The sequence below is a fragment of the Gouania willdenowi genome, chromosome 6 (assembly GCF_900634775.1).
Source record: "Gouania willdenowi chromosome 6, fGouWil2.1, whole genome shotgun sequence".
NCBI lineage: Eukaryota > Metazoa > Chordata > Actinopteri > Blenniiformes > Gobiesocidae > Gouania > Gouania willdenowi.
In genome coordinates, this window is record NC_041049.1 from 493,539 (window position 1) to 506,544 (window position 13,006).

Genomic DNA, 13,006 nt, shown 5'->3' on the forward strand with positions numbered 1-13,006 from the left:
GCTGTCCTACACTGTGATGTCACTTTTCTGTTGTTTTTATAGTACTGTCTTAATCCAAAGGTGAGGAACTACAGCCTCCGTACATGGGGCGGGCGCTCAACCCACTGAGCTACACACCACCCATGTCATTTAAATTTGAGAAACATTTTTCACTAGCTTTTACTTCACAAATTTTGGTTTTCATAATGCAAGAAATAGTGTTTCAGAGAGTATGCACCCAAACCTCACACAACACTCACACGGTGCCATGAGATCCCCTACGCTGTGAAACATTTCTGAGGGATGTTCCAGAAAGAAGATTCAACAAATTTTTATTATAAGAAAACTTGCATCACACTTTTAAGTGGGTGGAGTCTCTAAGAGGGCAGGGCTTACAAGAAACACATTTATAAGTGGGCGGAGTAAAATATTGTCATGGCAGAGTTTAGATAATCAACACTTTTTGAGGGCGGGGCCTGTTTAAGAGCTCATTTGAACACGTCTTTCAAACTTTACAGGGGGCGTGTTCCAGAAAGGAGGTTCAACAAACTCTGAGTCTATCCATAAACTCTGACTTAATAAACTCTGGGTATCTGATTCCATTACAGCTGGTATGAAGTGAGTCAATCAACCCTGATTATGGAAACCTTGGGTTACTTTCGTGCACGTGCGCCATAAAAAAGCCATCAATAAATTAAAGATAACATGAACTACCATGGCAACCACCTGGAAGAGAATGATTTATTTCATCCAGATGGGTATGAAAAAAGCGCCATATAAATCTATGCCATTATTATTATGACAATGTGGACACTGATCATTGTTGTTGCCGTGGAAACACACGTTTACATTTGTTCATGAATAAATAATCCACACTGTAAAGTTGTGATGCGCCGAAGCTGAGGTTCTCCAGTTCACACTGAGTTTTAGAACCTCTCAAACTCTGGGGGGCGCTGCAGCTTCAGCTCTGTGTTCATCACTGGCCTGTAGAAAGGGGGACGTGTGTGTGTGTGTGTGTGTGTGTGTGTGTGTGTGTGTGTCAGGCCTTATCATCAGCTCTATTGTGAGAATTGTTCCATGACAGTGAGCTAAATAAGGCCCTCATACCAAAGCTCTGTAGAGTCACCTTCACATCCACTCAAAGCTCAAATGTTTTTACATGAGGAAGGAGAAAGTGACTTTATTATAATAATTACCAGGGCTTCTGTTATATAAGTTATAAATTATAACATCACCAATGAGCTCTGACTGAAATCTGATCTGCTTTCCATGCTTTAAACTCCCAGTGATAAACAGTACAGATGTAGTCAGATCTCAGTAGAGCGACACACCTCTGCACTTTGTAGTAAATTAATCATCTTTATATATTTATTTGCACTGAAACATTGAGACAAATGTTTTTAAAAATGTATAAAGAATAGATATGTTCCTAAATGCGCAAACATGATCCAAATTCTACATGGACATGAAAGATGAAAAACATCTCCACATCTTTCAGGTCTGTGCAGCGTCTGTTTCATATTCCACACAAACATATTGTGTATCTTTAAGTTGAGGGAGAAGAAAACTAAAGATGAATCTTGTGTTACAGACGATAAATCTTATTTTTTCTCTGAGACTGAAGGAACTCTATCCAGAGACCACCACACATGTTGGTTAGCCTAGCATGTAGCAACCTGTCACACACGTATGATTAGCTTAGCATGTAGCAACCTGTCACACACGTATGATTAGCTTAGCATGTAGCCACCATTCCTATATGTTTGGTTAGCTTTGCACATAGCAACCTGTCACACACGTATGATTAGCTTAGCATGAAGCCACCAGTCTCATAGGTTGGGTTAGCGTAGCACGTATCAACCTGTCTTACACGTATGGTTAGCTTACCACGTAGCGGCCAGTCCCATATGTTGAGTTAGATGAGCACGTAGCCAACAGTCACACATGTTTGGGTTAGCTTAGCATGTAGCCAACAGTCACACGTTTGGGTTAGCTTAGCATGTAGCCAACAGTCACACATGTTTGGGTTAGCTTAACATGTAGCCAATAGTCACACATGTTTGGGTTAGCTTAGCATGTAGCCAACAGTCACACATGTTTGGGTTAGCTTAGCATGTAGCCAACAGTCACATGTTTGGGTTAGCTTAGCATGTAGCCAACAGTCACACATGTTTGGGTTAGCTTAGCATGTAGCCAACAGTCACACATGTTTGGGTTAGCTTAACATGTAGCCAATAGTCACACATGTTTGGGTTAGCTTAGCATGTAGCCAACAGTCACACATGTTTGGGTTAGCTTAGCATGTAGCCAACAGTCACATGTTTGGGTTAGCTTAGCATGTAGCCAACAGTCACACATGTTTGGGTTAGCTTAGCATGTAGCCAACAGTCACACATGTTTGGGTTAGCTTAGCATGTAGCAGCGCAGATGAGCAGGGTTGTAGACATATAATGAACATATTGTTGTTATATTCTTTACATGTGCTCTGGTCTCGTCACGTTCTTTAATGCTGGATATTTATGATTATACACTTATAATGATGATGGATGGATTTAACACCATTTATTACAGATATGATTTATGAGTGAGTGAGATACTATTCCTGAGTTTCTTCACCGTGCAGGAATCCAGAAGAAGAGAGCGAGCTTTGTCTTTCTCCCCAGCTTTACCTCCTTTGCCCCTCCTCTCCCATCAGGCCCCACCCACTTAACCTGATCACTGATCAATGTGTCTGGGACGAGTGTGACACGGTTAGTTACATGACTTGCTTTATGTGAAGCTAAGTGTGTAAACAATGTCCCTAAATATCCCACAATGTGTGTGTGTGTGTGTGTGTGTGTGTGTGTGCATGTGATTGTGTGTCCTTGTTGCTCTGCAGTGTTTGGAGGTCATTGTTTAGCAGCAGCTGCTTCTGGTCACATGATGTGGGGGGGTGGATTCCTGAGGATTTTCAGGGGGACGAATGTAATAATGTAATAATGTAATAATGTAATAATGTAATAATAACTTACAACAACAGGACCAGCCTGAGTCCAAACGTTCTGATCCAATGCTTTCCCTCCTGATGTCTCTCAGGTGTGTCTCACTCTTTAATCACTTTACTTATCATTTAAAACTATCTCCTTCATCCTCTACATGTGACAGTTGCATGTTCTCCATCCCATGTGACCACGTTCAGTATGTGCTCTGACATGATGTCACTCACTCCAAGGTAAAAATGGATTATTATGGGATGTTTTCACATCTTTACATCAAACTCAACTTCTTGGGGAAAATCTTTTCATTCTGAACTCCTTGGTTTATTTGTTTGTTATTGTTTTAGATTTTTATTAAATTATATTTAACTCAGACTTTTATTGTCAGTCTGTTTCAGACTAAAGGTTTATATATTTTCATTGGATCAACAGGTAAACACACAAACACACTACAAGTTATTATAGTGAAGATAAATCATTCCCTTTCAAAATAAAACACAAGCTCTTTTTAATTCCAACTCAAACGAGCGATGATGAAATGAGTTTGTGACCCACTTTGGGTCGTAAGCCCTGAGTTGAGAACCTGATAGAGTAAATGTGTAGGTTCTACTGTGTGGGTTGTATGTTCCTTCATGAGTTCAGGTGTGTTTACATGTCAGGGTGGGTCAGGAGCTCAGCTGGACTTTGACCAGGAACTAGATTAATACATCTATAGTAACAGGTTATGAACCACAGGCCTTTAAAACCACTGTAATCAAACCTCTCCTTAAAAAACAACCATTGATCCATTTATAGATCAATATCTAATCTACCTTTTATTTACAAAATTATTGAAAAAGTCATCACAGGTCAACTATGTGATCACCTTCATAGGAACAATTTATAGAGAGCTTTCAGTCTGGCTTTAGAGCCAATCACAGCACAGAGACTGTCTTAGTAACAGTAACCAATGATCTCCTCTTAGCCTCAGACAGAGGGTTGGTCTCAGTTCTGGTGATCTTAGATCTCAGTGCAGCCTTTGATACAGTGGATCATCATCTACTGCTGCAGAGACTGGAAAGTGTTTTTGGGTTTAAATCCTACCTATCAGACAGAACCACTTTGTTCATGTTAATAATCTGTCCTCAGCCAGAGTTAATCATGGAGTTCCACAAGGTTCAGTTTTAGGACCAATACTCTTTACATTATATATGCTTCCACTAGGTAACATTATCAGAGAACATTATATACATTTCTATTGCTATGCAGATGATACACAGCTTTATCTCTCAATGAAATCAGATGAAACTCATCAGTTATTAAAACTCCAGGCTTGTCTTAATGACATCACATCCTGGATGAGTCGTCACTTTCTCCTTCTTCACCAGGATAAAACCAAAGTGATTTTATTTGGTCCAAAACACCTCAGAGATAAATTATCAGAGTAAATAGTGTCTCTAGATGACATCACTCTGTCACCCATCACCACAGTAATAAACATAGACATTATCTTTGATACTGACTTATCCTTTAATTCTCATATTAAACAAATCACAAGGACAGCCTTCTTCTACCTCTGTAATATCTATAAAATCAGGAATATCTTGACCCAGAGTGATGCTGAAAAACTAATCCATGCATGTGTTACATCTAGATTAGATTATTGTAACTCTATACTGTCAGGATGTCCTAGTAACTCACTAAAAAGTCTCCAGTTAATTCAGAATGCTGCAGCTAGAATACTAACAGGTACTAACAGGAGAGAACATATTTCTACAGTATTGGCTTCTCTTCATTGGCTTCCTGTAAAATCTAGAATAGAGTTTAAAATCCTCCTGTTAACATACAAAGCTCTACATGATCTAGCTCCTGTATATCTATAGAGACCTGTTAGTGTCCTATCATCCAGGTAGATCACTCTGCTCTCAGTCTGATGGTCTTCTAGAAGTTCCTAAAGTATCTAGAAGTAGAACAGGAGGCGGAGCGTTCAGCTACCAGGCTCCTCCCCTTTAGAACCAGCTCCCAGTCTTACTACAGGAGGCTGCTACTCTCTACACCTTTAAGGTTAAACTTAAAACCTACTTATTTACTTTCAAACGTATAGGTACTGTAGGCTATCGGAAATTGAAAAATAAATAATTTATAATTGTATTATAATTAAAACAAATAATCAAAATATCAATTCACCCTTGGGTAGGCACTGCCTACCCTGACTGCACATCACTGGTGGGCAGGTCGGTAGATAGATAGATAGATAGATAGATAGATAGATAGATAGATAGATAGATAGATAGATAGATAGATAGATAGATAGATAGATAGATAGATAGATAGATAGATAGATAGATAGATAGATAGATAGATAGATCCTATCAGTCTGAAAGTACAATTAATAGCTGATAAGTCCATTAGTCCTTTCACTTTCATGGATGCACTGGCCTTGGGTCGTGGGATGAACTCGTACGGGGCTTAACCTTAGACACGTTGATCCCAAATATCGGTTTGAGGTATTATCACTAACTCCTTCCACCATTATACTTAAGCTGGGTGCTATGTCACCACTTTACATTTACACACTTGTCACCAGACTGGCTGAACTGATTACACAACACATTACGCACAATATACACAACTATAACATCACATCTCACTCTCACCTTAAAACAGTCGACTCTTCCCCACCCTTTCCATTTCCTACCCTGACTTCCTCTTCCCTGTTCCCTTCCCCCTCACCCAGGTGTAACACTGCTCTCCCTTTTTATATTCTCCCTTTAATAAAGTGTTTCTTACCCTTCCTTAGGGAGGGCTGGTGATGGTCACAATTATGCAATAAAATAATGTCTATAAAAGCTATATATATAGACTGTGTGTCATGGTCCTGTGTGGACCCAAATGCAAGGAGAGATGGAGGCAGGATAGAACCATAACGTTCCTGGAACCAGTCCATGTTTTTATTCTCAAAACAAAACTCAAATCCAAGACAAGGGAGCAGGAAGCAGGACCAGACACAGCAGGACACGATGAACCAGCAACCACACTGTGACCAAGCACTCAGTTCAATAGTGGAGGAGGCCTGATTGGGAACGGGCCACACCTGGGTGGAAACATGAGGGAGCTAATCAATCACCAACCAAGCATACAGACAACACTGGGGGTGGAGCCACAAACAGGAACACCTGAAACACAGACAAGAGTTAAACACATGACTAGACTCACAATAAACAAAGACAGAATAACGAAAAGAGAACCCAAGGTTTAAATAACCAACACATGACACTGTGGTTGTATATTTATAACCTTATATATATATATATATATATACATATATATATATATATATATATATATATACAGACTGTGGCTTCCATTGTGGAACGCTCGTGCACATGTTAAATCCTGATAAAGAGAATAGATGCTCCTCCCCCTCCTCTGAGCCTTCATCCTCTCCACACACACACACACACACACACACACACACACACACACACAGTCTGAGCTCTGCTGCAGCTAACGGACACATCACATCTCATCGACTAATGTGAGTATTCTCCATTTTACTGCTTGCATTGTGCGCGCGCCCGACGCCTCAGTGATAATAATGTGGTAATAATGTGATAATAATGTGATAATAATGTAATAATAGAACCTATAGTGTACTGATAGGAGGAGCGAACTGTTGCTGACCCTCGTTAAATGCGGAGCTCCGTGAGAGCCTTGAGGCTCCAGGCCTGAGCCACCGTTATATAACCTGCTTATAAAGAACTGTGTGTAGTCACAATTCATCACTTTATAACCTTTTATATGTTATATAATCACAGAGCAGTGGGTTAGTCACTCCATGAACACACCACACTGCTACTAACTCACTCACTAAGGTCAGTGTGTCCTTCACTGTCTGTCCTTTGTTCACATACTTTGATTACCTTTGATCTCATTTGATTACCTTTGATCTCCATCCTTTGGTGCTACGTCATGTCTAATGTGATTGGATAGTAATAAACTCAGAAACTGTTTCCACAGTTTGTTTCACATTATCTCTGAATTACATTTCTTTAGATCTGTGAACATAGATCAGTTCACCTTAAAGCCTCAGTGTTAAACATAATGTTACCTAACGATTATCTGCAGCACTTATGTATTTCTATATACTTATCTTTTATTAATCCCTTATATTTTACATATATTGTTATTAATATTATTGTTTTTTGTTCTCTTGTGCTGTTTTAAACTGTACATGGTGAATAAAAACCTTTTTGGTTCTGATCTTTAGCAGATGCTTTTATTCAAATGACCCCACGCAGTGTCAGCTGAAATATCTAGTAATTGAATAAAAAAATGACTGATTTTAAATGATTTTTTTTAGAATTAAAACATACACAATTTCAAACAAGGGCGCACGGCGGGTTGGTGGTTAGCACGTCTTCCTCACAGCAAGAAGGTCCTGGGTTCAAGCCCTAGGTGGAGACTTGGGTCCTTTCTGTGTGGAGTTTGCATGTTCTCCCCGTGCTGCCTGGGTTTCCTCTGGGTTCTCCAGCTTCCTCCACAATCTGTTAGGTTGATTAGAGTCTCTAGATTACCTGTGGGTGTGAGTGGTTGTTTGTGTGTGTGTGTTGCCCTGCGACGGACTGGCGCCCTGTGCAAGGTGTACCCTCGCCTAGCGCCCAGCGTGAGCCAGCGATAGGCACCGTTAAACCCCCGTGATCAATAAAAACCAGATAAAGCCGGTCTGAAAATGGATGGATGACAATGTCAAACAACTGTGTTCTATACATTCTTTTTAATTTTAATTAATAATATCTGAGCTCGTCACTATAGTGCTGCTCGTAACACACTATTTATTTATTTATTTATTATTATCACACTAATTTATCAATCAATAAAACTTTATTTATTTTTTGGGCATAATAAAAAATGTCTCTGGTGATCCGTGATATCAAAATAGGGTCACGACTATGGGACATTTAGCAACAAACCATGTTTAAAAAGCGTATGTGATTTTTTTTTTATGTTACTTTTGACCAGATTTACAGAAATATTTTAGAAATTTTATTTTTCTTGTAAAAATATAATGTCAATGTTAAATCTAAATGTTAATCTAAATATAAATGCTAAATGTTCAATATAAAAATGAAATGTTAAATTATAAACCTAAATCTAAATGTTGAATGATTAACTCTTAAATCTAAATGTCATTGATGAAACTAAATATTTAGCTAATATGCAAATTCACCAGAAGTACCAAAATAAAAGTTAATCGACAAAACAAGCGCTATTTATTCATTTAGATTTAGATTTAACATTTAGATTTAACATTGACATTATGCTTGTACAAGAAAAAACACATCACAAATTTCTCAAATATTGCTGTAAATCTGGTCAAAAGTAACATTAAAAAATTCACATAAGTTTTTTTAAATGTGGTTTGTTGCTAAAGTTGCTGTTTATTTTTGCATGCGCAACTTTACAATCGGCACTCGCTCTCCCAGCTACACAAGCTAACGTCTTTAGCTCAGACACAAACACAAGCTAACATCTTATCTTAGGACCTTACTGGTTAATACAAGCATGGGCCAATGGTGGTCTAATTTTGTGCGGCCCCCAAAGGAAACGCAAAAACTACAGAAAATTACACAAAACAACAGCAAGAACACACTAAAATATACTCAGAATACTGTTACAGGAGAATACAGTAAAAGTCAAGAAGCTTCAGAAACACAAAACTACTACAAATTTGAACAAAGCAACAACAGAAATACACAAAATGACAAGAAAAACACAAAAAAAATAAACAATAACACAAATACACAATAACTAAAAAGAAAACCCACAAATACACAATATGACTCAAAAAGTCATACATGTTAGTAGAAAAATACACAAAAAGACAAACATGAATACACAAAGATTTCAAAAAAAAAAAGAAAAACCTGCAAAAATACAAAAATACACAAAAGGACAACAGAAATGCACATAAAAAACAAACAACACAAAATGATGTTTCCTATGTTAAAGCAGAACTAAGTAACTTGTGCTTAGAGCTCCCCCTAAAGGTCCCTTTTGGTTTAATCACTGTTGTAAACACTCCGCAGCCCCCGCCCCCTGCCCCACCCCACAGCTACATGCACACCTTTGCTCCCCCAAGACAGTAGCAATCGATCACTGAAAAATCCTACTCTTAACAGTGACACTAAGGATGATTTCACACATATAGTCCATGTGAATCCGTGTATCATTCGTTCATTCGTTTTTCATTATGTAACAAAATCATGAAAAACAAAAAAAAATTATTCATTATTTGATATTTGTTTACAAAACCAAAATGAAAAAACAAAAAACGCCTTGTTTTTCAAATCCAAGCTCTTTGACTTCGGTACAGAAAACGAAAAACGGAAAACAAACATCTTTATTAATTTTCTCCATCACCGATTTGCCAAAGTACGCGACCCGGAAGTGTACTCTCATCCGACGCTAACGGCTATGCTAACGGCAGTTCGGCATGACTAGATCGCTGCTTCCAGCTGTGCATCAGAAACGTGTCCTATTTGCTTTAGCTGGTGTTGAACACAGAACCTCCTCACGGACATGTAGGAGGATTTAGAGACTCCTTAGTGTTGCAGAGATAAAGATATCTCCAAATGTGTAAAGCTTCACTTCCTGGTCACGTACTTTGGCCAATTGGTGATGGAGAAAATTAATAAAGATGTTTGTTTTCCGTTTTTCGTTTTCTCTACCGAAGCAAAAGAGCTTGAATTTGAAAAGCAAGGTGTTTTCTGTTTTTTTTATTTTAGTTGTGGAAACAAATATCAAATAATGAGTGTTTTTTTTTGTTTTTCATGTTTTTGTTACATAATGAAAAACGAATGAACGAATAATACACGGATTCATGTGACCATGTGAACAGTGTGAGGAAGAAACAAGTAAAAAAATGAATGATGTGGGAGTAATATGGAAGTGTGGAAATGTGTGTTTGTTTGTTTGTGTGCTGACAAATGGATGGATGGATAATTGTGTGTGTGCTGCCTGATGGAGTGCTGGGTTGCGAGTGTGTGTGCGTGCCTGTTGCTGTGACGACAGTGTGTGTGATTGCTGTGTGTTGCTGCTGAGCTGTCACTGATGGAGTGCTGGGTTGCGAGTGTGTGTGCGTGCCTGTTGCTGTGACGACAGTGTGTGTGATTGCTGTGTGTTGCTGCTGAGCTGTTACTGATGGAGTTGCTCCGTTCCTCAGACAAAGGTCTTCTCTGCCTTTTTTTTTGCTGGCTCCGCCCTGATATAAGTTTGATAAAAGTGAATTAGTAGACAACCATGTGCAGCCACGAGGCTGGTCATAGTCTGTCGTAAAGCAGGTGAAAGACCCCCAATCACCCCATAAACACCAGGGACTATGAGAAGGATTTATTAAGGTGAAAACACTAACTTAGTTCTGCTTTAATGCTTTGATTCTAAATCTTTGGGTTAATGTTGAACCCAAACCATGATACAAGAAAGAACATCATGTTCTTATTTGTCATTATAAGCCCTTCTCCATATTACAGATACAAACAGACATTTGCAGTTAAAGAGAAAACTCAGAGGAAACACTGAAGGAATTATGAAACAGTCAGAAACCTTCCCTGAACCACCCTCCCCTCACTGTAAATATAAAAACTAAAGGTTGTGTTTCATAAACTGAAGCTGTGTGTTTATAAAACAGACATCAGAGGGTAGAGAAAGGTCAGGATTCAGGTGATGATGGTCACCTTCATGTTATTACCCAACACACTTTATTCACCCGTCAGCAGAAACACACACACACACACACACACACACACACACACACACACACACACACACACACACACACACACACACACACACACACACACAGAGAGCTGAAATACTAAAAGTATTGAAAGTCGTGCAGCTCTTGTAACACAAATACTTCTGCCGGCTTCTTATTTCTTTTCTTCTTCTTCTGTTCAGTGGACTGTGGAGTATTGAATGTAGGAAACAAAACTTAAAAGTTTGAACGATTGCAGGAGAATCGAAAAATGATCCCCTGGACCAATCGATACGCAAACCTACACATTAGATAGTATGAACAAATTGAGTAGGTGAGAAATACCAGGATGTATACTACATGGGGACATTTTTAAGCACACTAGTCATACTCAACTGTCCCATGATGCATTGGGAGTTGAAAGTAAAATGGTCCTAGGACCAGCTTCAAGATAAAACTCAGTGTGGACCCCATCAGAGCAACACACACTGGTTATACTGGTAACGTTTAAAGGCTGTGGGGAAAAGATGGAAAAAAGGTTTCAGCAGCAGGTCCAGTGGATCTGGGCTGTTAAGTTCATCCTTAAAGCAGAGAGCGACCATGGCTCAGGTGGTAGTGGGTCGTCTTCTGATCGAGAGGTTGGGGGTTCGATCCCAGTACGTGACTATGTGTCGAAGTGTCCTTGGGCAAGACACTGAACCCTAAGTTGCTCCCAGTGGTCGACTAGTGCCTTGCATGTCAGTCCTGTCCCACTGGTGAATGAGCTGATATGTAAAGCTTAGAGACTGTTTCAGTGGTGATAAAGCTCTATATAAATCATGTCCATTTACCAGAAAGCTGGTAACACTGTGCAGACCCTGGCCCCAGACATTGGGACAGTCTGTCCCTGCTGAGGACCACGTGACACTGAAGACAAACTAGACTATCTATCTCTGTCTGTCTGTGTGTGTCTCAAATATCTCTGTGGATCAGGGTCAGATTGACCTGAGACTTTAAACATGGCTGCTGCTTGGTTCAAAGATGTGCAACGTTGGATTTGTTTGGACTGCCGTTAATGAGTTATTTCATAAAATTGTCTTAAATGCAGCTTTGCTGAACAGCTCAGTGTTGACAGGTAGTCATGGTAACCCAGGATAAGTAGAAAGCTGCGTAGAATCTACAGGAGTGACTGCACAAAGGGATTTTAAAAACAACTGTACTGTGAAATACGATTGTAAGACACTTCTGAACATCCGGGACAAAGTTTGTGAGCTGTCACAAGTGTTACCTGATCTGAGGTGGAAAAACTTCGTAGAATACCCAACCTGAGGAAGCGGAGAGCGGCAGTCAAACCACTACTGTGGCCGTGAACAGAACGAGGAGCTGGGCATCATTGCCGTGCAGACAGCGGTGTGGAGCAGGGAGCCTGTAGCCGACAGAGGAAGCGCCGACACCGGGGAAAGCGAGGCGAGCTGCTCGTGAGGCTGTGGAACCGCTCCTCCAGGATTCCACTGCCTTCCATCTACTTAGCGAACGTCCAATCTCTCCCAACCAAATCAGATGACCTTCAGAGCCTCATCCAGTCCCAGCGCAAAGCACGGGAACGCTCCGTGTACTGCCTCAGCGAGACATGGCTCCACAGTAACGTGTTCAACCCCCATAATTCACTGCTTTCTGCACGGACAGAGTGAAGGAGCGCACGAAAAAAATCTAGAGGTGGACAATTAAATTATTAATCAAACGTGTACTGCAAATTTGGAATGCCTTGTTTTAAGATGTTGCCCCTTTTATCTTCCCCGGGAGTTTACTGTAATTATATTACAGTAAACTCGGCAATGACGCGCTCAATGACTTGAGTGACATCCTGCACAAATGTGAGAGTGTTCATCCCAACGCTGTGATTATAGAAGCTGGTGATTTTAATAAATGTAACTTAAGGTCTGTCCTTCCCAACTACTATCAACATGTGACTCAGCAAACTAGAGGTGCACATATTCTGGATCATTGTTACAGAAACCTAAAGGCAGCGTACACGTCCTGTCTCAGACCTGCTTTATGAAGTCTGATCACTCCTCTGTTCTCATGCTTCCTTCTTATACACAGAGGAGAAGACAACAAACCAACTTCTCACACGGTTCAGTGCTGGTCTGAAGAGGCTAATATCAAGCTCCAGCGCTGCTTTGATGCCACTGATTGGTCCGTTTTCCAGTCTGACAATGTGGATGAATTCTGTGATGCTGTTACGGGAAACATAAACTTTTACATTGACTGCTGTGTCCCATGGAAAGTAATCAAAGAACACTGCAGTCAGAATCCATAGATGAACTCTGACGTTAAA

At 39.9% G+C, this 13,006-nt stretch overlaps 1 protein-coding gene across 1 annotated transcript in view; it reads left to right on the plus strand.

Moving 5' to 3' along the window:
* Nucleotides 1-6,302: 6,302 nt before the first annotated feature.
* ldhba (lactate dehydrogenase Ba) overlaps nt 6,303-13,006 on the plus strand; it is a 14,439-nt gene continuing 7,735 nt past the window's right edge. The window contains exon 1 of the mRNA XM_028450978.1: nt 6,303-6,471. The gene's annotated coding sequence lies outside the window, so the exon portion shown is untranslated. The remainder of the gene's footprint in view (nt 6,472-13,006) is intronic.